General features: G+C 41.2%; 1 protein-coding gene across 1 annotated transcript in view; it reads left to right on the top strand.

Moving 5' to 3' along the window:
- The window catches only part of PELI1 (pellino E3 ubiquitin protein ligase 1), a 138,187-nt gene that overhangs the window by 32,201 nt on the left and 96,896 nt on the right, over positions 1 to 9,090 (top strand). Inside the window, exon 2 of the mRNA XM_029231849.1 lies at positions 1,251 to 1,383. The gene's annotated coding sequence lies outside the window, so the exon portion shown is untranslated. The remainder of the gene's footprint in view (positions 1 to 1,250; positions 1,384 to 9,090) is intronic.

Below are 9,090 nucleotides of genomic sequence, written 5' to 3' on the forward strand. Positions count from 1 at the left end.
ATAGCTTGTCTTCAATATCAAAATACGTACATATACATATTCAGACAACAGTACACAAAGTAATGTGTAATTAGAAGTTCTGCAGACACCAACCTTTCACAAAAGTACATCACAGGTGACTTTAAAAACTAATGAGTTCAGTACGTATAGGAATGGGAGAGAGACCAAAGAGTCCAAGAGAGGGAAAGACGCCACCTTGAACTCTGAGATCAGAGGCTCGTGACCCCAAATGCCTCCAACCGTTGCTTTTTCTGCTCCACCTGACACTTCCCTGGCCCCCAAGGGCCCCTGTGTCCTTGGCTCCTATAAAACTGGCTCCTATAAAACTGGGGTTGAGTGCATGATACGTATTATTATCTCCATTTATGGCAGTATTCTCTCATCTTCTTAAGTTTTCTAGCCAATATATTTCATACTCTCAATAGAGATTGAACAGTAGTTGCATTTTAAAAAATAATGTAAGACCAAATGCCACACTTTCCCAATGAACTTACTTCAACTGACATATAGAGACAGGAATAGTGATTCCAAAATGAAGACAGTGTGTCAGTATACTTTTTGCAGCTTTGCGGTTTGTACTTTTTATTTATAGTATATCCAAGAATTACAAGTATTTTAAAAACATCATCTAGTGGGAAATATTCTTGCTAGGGTATATGCAGTTTGTCATCTAAGCTGGGACACTTTTGAGAGTGAAAGAGAATATTGTTTATAATTACATTGGGGAAACAGGTGTAAACCAAGACTGCCTCAGGCAGGCCCAGACAAATGGTCACACAATATTACACCCAAGAGTATAAGCATCTTGAGGGCAGGGATGAGGTTTATTTATTTTTGTACTTCAGCACCTATTGCAGTGCTTTATATCTAGAAAGAACTCAATAAATTCTTGTTAAGTGAATGACTTTTGTCATTGGATTATATTCTGTAAAACTTTAAAAAGTATTTTTATACATAACACTAAGCTGGGCATATTTCTTTTTTTTAGTCCACAGTCTATGTGTTTGGGTTAAATAAAATCCAACATAGCTCTGCGGGTGAATCTTTCTTCTCCATCATCCAATCTTCTCCTTGAAAGTAAAGAGGATAAAACTGGAAAAGTAAAATATACCTATGAGTCATAAAAAATAATTCTATCAGTGTGGGATGATTTATGAAAGCACTGAAGGAGGTTTAGAGTATGGATTCAGATAAGAAGCAATTTCATACTCTACAATGGTTATTATCCTGGTTTCCTTTTCTCTTGCCAGGAATGTTGGCCACTAGGGAGAAATACAGAACAAGTATCAAATGAGTACACTCCAACTAGGACGGATGCTGCTTGTCTTTCACAATGAGGAGTTGGGAGGAGTACTAGCCATTGGTGAATTCCCAGGAGTAATGGTAAGAGCCTCTTCGCCTTCTGCCAGGATCTCCCAGGAACACAGGGAATGTCTTACACAAGTCACTTTCCATTTGATGGACCCCCAGTTCTTGGCTTATAAGCTGCATGAAAGGATTGCTGTGGAAAATAATCATAATATTCAAGAGAAGCACTTAGCAGTCTTCCTGTGAAAAGCACTGTAAGTCTCCCTACCCCTCCATGGAGAGGCAGCAGAGTTTGGGAGGCGATAGGGCCTATCTTCGGGACCTCAGGATCTCAGACTCTGCAGTCTTACTCTTTGTTTGTGTTTGCAAGCCAGATTATCCTATGGGATGTTGCCTAAACTTTTTGGGCTCCGGTTTCTTCATCTTTCAAAGAAGGAAAATAATAATTGTACCTTCTTAAAGGGTTGTTTGTGAGGGTTAAACAATATTCATGTAAAACACCTAGAACATAAATGTCAGCTATTGTTTCTATCCAGCTCTATGTTTCTTTGGTCATTTGGCAAGAGTTCTACTGGAAAAAAAATTTAATTAAAGGCACAAATTATGCTTTTATGTTTCTAATCCAAAGAAACCCAAATGTGTGTACCTAGTGCCAGAAGGAATCTTCAAGGCCTAGGCTACTTATAGACTAGATCCACATCCTATTCTCATCTGTCTCCCCAGAATTTGCTTGTTAACTTAACACCAAGGGGACTTTGTATTTTATTATTATTATTATTAACTAAATTCCATCAAACCCAAGCCAGTTTGTGTGCTGGACCATAACCAGCCACTCCATTTCAGGGAAAGATGAAAGCCTGCACCTAAAGAATGATATTTCTTCTTTAATATCTAATTTAAAGCTAGAGAAACTGCAGAGAAGTGAGCTTCTTTACAGAATTATGTAAGGCTTTATATTTAATGAATTTCTGATGCCTGAGTGGAGGGGTGTGGGAAATGGGCTCTTTATATTAATCAAGCCATGTTGTCATCTATGGAGAGTATGCCAGTTGGTTAAATAGAGCCAAATTCTGTTCTGTCAGATAATTATGGAATTTGACATTCATAGAGGTTCTTTTTTAATTCTGGGAATAAGAAATCTACAAACTCATTAAATTATGAAATGTTTCAACCCTATTATCCTAATACAATTACCCCATGGACTATACTACCACAGGAAGTCTTTGGGACAGCTTCTGATGTTTAGAAAGACTCAACAATAGGAATTCGATTCATATAAAAACCACCACAGTGTGGTTTAAGAAATGAAATGAACATAAATCCATCTGATTTATAGTTACAGTTAATGATTCTAAAGAAAGATACTGGTACTCACACTCAGCACAGTCTTTTATCCAACAAATCTATACTGGTATTCAGAGTGCAGAAGGGCAGGGAATTCCCTGGCAGTGCAGTGGTTAGGTCTCTGTGCTTTCACTGCCGGGGCCGGGTTTGATCCCTGATCAGGGATCTAAGATCCCTCAAGCTGAGCAGCACAGCCAAAAAACAAAAATTCTAAGTGAAGAAGGGCAGAGGAAACAGGATCCAAACCTGCTTAAGAATATTTGGGGGCAGGAGAATTGGCCACAATATCTGTCTGTCCCTTTTGAATAGTAATAGCAACAATTCATCTATCTAGCAGTGTTACCATTTATTGCTTCCTTAGCCACATTAAGGGAAATCTAATTATTTCCCACAAAATAGGAGTTTCTAATGAAACTTTTATTTTTCAATGCATTTAATAAACTATGAAGGTCTAAATAGCACCTAGATTATCTTAGAGTCTTTAGAAACCCTGACTTCTTCATATCCTACCTGAAATGTTCACATGCTAATGTATGGAACCAGCACAGTGGAGTGGAAGTTGTCAGGGCTGGGAGTTGGAGACATAGAACTCCTGTCACAGTTCTGTGACTTATTAGCTATGAACTTGGGCAAGTCATTTGGCAGTGAAATATTGTTGGAGAACAGGAAATTAACATAATCTCAAAATGTTACCCCACAGAGTATTTCTTAATACTCTTTAGGAAGAAGGGTGCCTGTACAATGGAGAAATCTGTCAGACACCAGCTTAACCTAGTGATCAAACTTAACATCTCCAATAATGGGCAAACTGACATTATGTGACCCCATTCCAAGCCCTTAGCAGACATCATTAATGGTTCTCAGCATGGTTTCCCATGAAGCCAGGGCACAGACTCAGAATCTCTCTCAAGACCATTGGCATCATCCTGGAGAAGGTGTTTGAGAACCTAAACAGGGTGCTGATGCTGTCCTGCAAGTACTGGACATAGCATGAAGTGCTACTACCTCTGTAGTATTGGGGACCTCCAGGACATCTCCCAGGTGGCTCTGAGAGCCTCAGTAGATGAAGGATTAAAGATCCTGGGGCCTTGCAAATGGGACAGTCGAGATGTCAGACAGCTCTACCGTCTGGGGAGAAAATTGTGTGTATGTTTGTTTAATCCAAAAGAAAAAAAAGAAAGGGCTGCTATCAGTTGGTCAGGGCTGCCAAGTGAGATACAACTTATTTGCTATCAGATTATTTATGGTAACTGAGGTATCACATTTGAAGCCACTTCGTTGATTAGGGTCACACTTTCATATCCTACAGAAAGAAAATTTGCTGTGGGGAAAGTGGGCTGTGCCCCCACTCGGGCTTCAAAATTGTTCTCCAAAATTAAAATGTATTCATCTGAATACTCCCAATGGTGGCAAGTAGACATCTTTAGAGGCTGAATTTGTGCTTAAATGTCACCTTCCCCATCTAACAAACTGTTTTCTTCTTGTTATTTCTCTAGCTCAGCCCCTTATCTGTTTCCTTTATACCACTTATCCCAACTGGCAAGTATTTTTAAAATTTGTTTGTTAGCATGTTGCTGTGGGGATGGATGTGGTCTGTCTTCCCTATTATAACGTCAGCTTCAACAGAGCAGGGACTATTTCTGTCTTGTGCATCACTGAATCCTCAACTTTTAACATGTAGCCTGGCACACAGGACACTGAATGGATATTTACTGATTAAATGAATCAATGGGTAAATGAATAGATTTGTTTTTTAAAAAAATATCCCAAGTTATTTAGAGTTAAGTCTATGGAGAAGCAAAACAAATAATCAACCTTCCATGTCATGGCTAAAAATTGAGGTGACATGCTAAGTATTTAGTCCTAAGTGGTTCACAAACCCTAACCCTGGCTCTAAAGGCAACACTAAAACAAAAAATTCCAAAATGCTTTGAGCAGTGCTTTGCTAGGATAAGTATGTGTCTTCCAATATGACTCTTTGAAGGATAAAAAATAATTTGAATGTATAAGTTGTGTCATTTTTTTTAACATCTTAATTGGAGTATAATTGCTTTACAATGGTGTGTTTCTGCTGTATAACAAAGTGAATCAGCTATACATATACATATATCCCCATATCCCCTCCCTCTTCAGCCTCCCTCCCACCCGCCCTTTCCCACCCCTCTAGGTGGTCACAAAGCACCGAGCTGATCTCCCTCTGCTATGCGGCTGCTTCCCACTAGCTAGTTGTGTCATTTTTTAAAACAAGTTTTATTCATTGCCTCGGAGTCCTACATACCTTGAATATCTTACATAACACATGGAAAGGAATGTTCTCTCTATAACCCTTGCTTTAGAGAACTCTCTGGTTGTCAGCTGAAGCTCATGAACAAAGTGTTCTTTCAGTGCTGAGCAAGACCACAGCTGAATAGCAGATCAGATTAACCAACGCCACCATAGCTGTAATGACATCCTTAGAAACTTGAGAGTCCTCGCTGAAAGAACAAAGATCAATATTTAGTTTCTTATATGCCTTCTGGGCATTCCATCACTTTTATGGCCTCCTGTTCTGCCAGTTCTCTCATCTCGAACTTGACTTTGCTCTTCTGGGAAAATAGACTAGAAATAATAGTAATACCAATGTGAAAGCACTTTCAACAAATTATAAAGTTTGAATCACAATGCTTGTGCTTTGTTAACACCAAGATTTGGCTTCTTTAAAAAAATAAATCTTTTCCTGCTGTATTTTCAAACCGATGTATTTTTTGGTATGAACCACATAGACTTTACTCTTTACTAACTACGTTTCAGGTGAAAGGAAGAAGCAAAAGTTACCTACTTATTTTATATTCCTTTAATACCCTGAAGCCTGTAATACTAAGCAATGCACAGTCTAACTCTTGGTTTCAACTATTCCCAGATATAGATTTTACACACTGTTGCCAAGGCTTCAACTCACACAATACACCAATCTCCCAATTTTCACACATTTATTTTAATTTTTTAATAAAACAAAGAAGAAATTAAGACTAGTTTTGGAATAATAAGACTAGTTTTGCCCACCAAAATATTTTGGAATTGGAGCTGATGGTGTCATTTGGGAGTGTTGCTGGTGGGGGTAATGTGATATAATACCCTGTGCAGTGAGGATCTAAGCCCAGGCCTAGTCACCATCCACCTTTTCTTTTTTTTTTTGGCGGTATGCGGGCCCCTCACTGCTGTGGCCTCTCCCGCTGCGGAGCACAGGCTCCGGACGCTCAGGCTCAGCGGCCATGGCTCACGGGCCCAGCCGCTCCGCGACATGTGGGATCCTCCCGGACCGGGGCACAAACCCATGTCCCCTGCATCAGCAGGCGGACTCTCAACCACTGCGCCACCAGGGAAGCCCGACAGATTTTTTTTCAACCTACTGGAGCATGATTTCATTTTTTTCTTATGACAAAATTCACTTTTATTTTTTTTAATTACTTCTTCTCAGGAGCCTAACCATCATGCTGAGGAGGAGGGGTAAGAGTGCCCTGCTGGAGGTGCCTGGGGATTAGCTAGTTGGAGCCTCTGGGCATTTGTATCACTTTGGCTCCATCACAAGCTTTCCTTTCTACCCGTAGTTCCCACATCCCATCCCACATACCCACCGAACATGCCTATCTCCAAGGGCCCTGGAGCTCCTAAATGACCCTACCCCTTTCTTCCAGTACTCCCAAAAGAGTCCAGCCATGTAAAGGGTACAGCCTCATACAAAAACGAGAAGTGGAAATGTTTCTTTGTTTCTACTCTGTCTGCATCCTCCTGGTATCCCTCTCCCGTGGCATTCCATCAGGGAGGAGGGGGCAGGCAGAGGCAAGTGGTTCTAGGGTTGCAGGAACATAGGAATCTTTGTGGGATCACAAAGATTCATCTTTCTTTGGGCCTCAATCCACCTCCCAGCAACAGTTCCATTATGGAAGGAGGATGATGAATTTTGGGTGATCTCGTAACAATTTCAGCCACACAAAATTTCAAACTCCCTAGACCCACTGAAACCCACTGAAATTGGAATGGCCTCAAAATACTCAGGATCTCATGGTTTGGTTTTATTTTTGTTGTTGTTGTTGATACCGATTCTACTGATTCAAATAACAAGGCATCAGCTACTCAGAAGATTGCTATGTTCCTTGTCTGATAGTCTACCCCATCTATCATGTTCCAAAGACCAAGTATGTAATTTTATTTCTTGATAGTTCAGAAGAAAAACATTAGTAATGATTTTCACAGGTTGCCTATTAATTTTCCCTTTCCACCTTGGGGTTATGCAACCACTAACACAGTTGTGTTTGTCTCCAAACCCCTGAATTTGCACATGCAGTCATTTAGTTGCTTAACTACTCAAGTGGATAGAACAATGATTAGTCATTTACAAGCACAGATTTGTGACTGGGAAGAGTGGCCTCACCAAAATTAGGGATGCAAATATATAGATTAAAATTGAAAATTGGCCTCAATTATCACAAATAGCTAGGTAGAAGTATGTAGTTGCTTCTGCAGTCAACTAATAACCTCTTTAGCACCGAATCCCCTAACTGACTGCCACCAACTCCCTAGCACAAGCCTCTACTTCAGCCATCTCTAACCTTCTGATAGTGGCCCAGATGCACAGGATATGGCCAGGAGCCCATTTGCAGCCGTAGCCCAGGGCTCCCAGAGAGTCACAGTCTGTCTTGTACCTTAGTGGTTTGTATACTGTTCTTCTCTCCCCTTCTAGATAATAGATTCCTTGAAAGCAGGATCCATGTCATGCTTTTCTTTCTATTTCCCATAACACTTCTATGACACATAATCATTGCTTAATATTTACTTGTTGATTTGAATTGGGTCAAGTCACAGATGAATCTGGGCCCAAACCTGCAACTGAGGCCACATTCAGATGGTGCTTTCACTAATTAAGATGCTGGACACCCACGCTGGATTTGCTAGGTCGGGTGCCTCCAGACTACTAATCCCCTCCCTGTACACCCTCCACTTCTGTCTTCCTTTTCACCAAAGATGCTGATGTCATTGGATCTTGCTTCTACTAGAAGAGGAACTCGAGAAGGAAAGGGAAATCTTTGTCCAGACCTCACCCTTAGCTTCCTTGTTTCCTTTCTTGGTTTCCATGTTGGTCGTGTGGCAACCATAGGAAAATGTTTTGGAGCTCACTGTGAGGTTCCTGAAAATGTGGGGAAGTTCTCATAAACCTATAGGCCTCCTCTGTAGTCTCTCCTTAACCTCATATTTGGAAGCCAAAAAGGTCACTTTGTTTCCTTCAGTTCTTCAGAAAACTGGAGCCTAAACCCAGACAGACCTATAAGATTTCTCTACTGTGAGACTTTACAGATCCCAGTAGTATCTGGGAGAAAAACAGAATCTTGAACTTACAGCAAAGGAAGAGGAAGGAACAGTCAGGGCACCCATCTGGATCTCACTCCTCAGTACAGAATAAGCAGGCTCAAGTCAGGTACCTCTAATGTCTTTTCCAGGACAGGAAGTAGGAGTCACTAATATGGCACACAGTGGCCATCATAATGGAGCCACCATCACCAGTTGGCAGAGGTGGGGTTTTCAACCCAAGCTTCTGTGAACTAGAACAATCACATTTAGCTTTAGTTTCACATTATCCACTAATGTCTGTAATTCCCTCTAGTTATTTCTGTCTTTTCATTTAAAAAATCAAGAGTCATGCATTAGAGGGGTTGTGAGGAAGTAAGACTCCTTCATGTCAGCTCCCAGCAGGGGCCACCCAGAGGGAGCAGCTAGAGGCCAGGGATCCCACTGGTTACTTATAGCGGTGAAAGCAAGGGCCAAAGGAGGAGATAAAGGCTTAGGGGTAAGGTGGGGGGAGGGGAGGGTGTTATGGGGACAGTTAAGTAGCTGGCAGGAGGCCAGTTCCCTTTGTGGTTGTCAAAGTGTGGTCCCAAGAACAGCAGCACCAGCGTCACTGGGAACTTGTTAGAAAGGCAAATTCTCAGGTCCTACTCCAGACCCAGTGAATCAGAAACTCTGGGGGTGGGGCCCAGCCACCTGTTTTAACAAGCCCTTGAGGTGAGTCTGAAGCTAGTCAAGTTTGAGAGCCCCTAGATGTAGAAAAACTTATGGTTACCAAGGGGGAAAGACAGGGGGAGGGATAGATTGGGAGATTGGGACTGACTCATACACACTACTATATAGAAAATAGATAACTAATAAGAACCTACTGTATAACACAGGAAACTCGACTCAATACTCTGTAATGACCTATATGGGAAAAGAATCTAAAGAAGAGTGGATATATGTATAACTGATTTACTTTTGCTGTACAGCAGAAACTAACACAACATTGTAAATCAGCTATACTTCAATAAAAATTATTTTTTAAAAAAGTTTGAGGGGCTTCCCTGGTGGCACAGTGGCTGAGAGTCCGCCTGCCGATGCAGGGGACGCGGGTTCGTGCCCCGGTCCGGGAAG

This window comes from Monodon monoceros, unplaced genomic scaffold (genome assembly GCF_005190385.1).
Source record: "Monodon monoceros isolate NGI ecotype Baffin Bay Population unplaced genomic scaffold, NGI_Narwhal_1 Super_Scaffold_19, whole genome shotgun sequence".
Lineage (NCBI taxonomy): Eukaryota > Metazoa > Chordata > Mammalia > Artiodactyla > Monodontidae > Monodon > Monodon monoceros.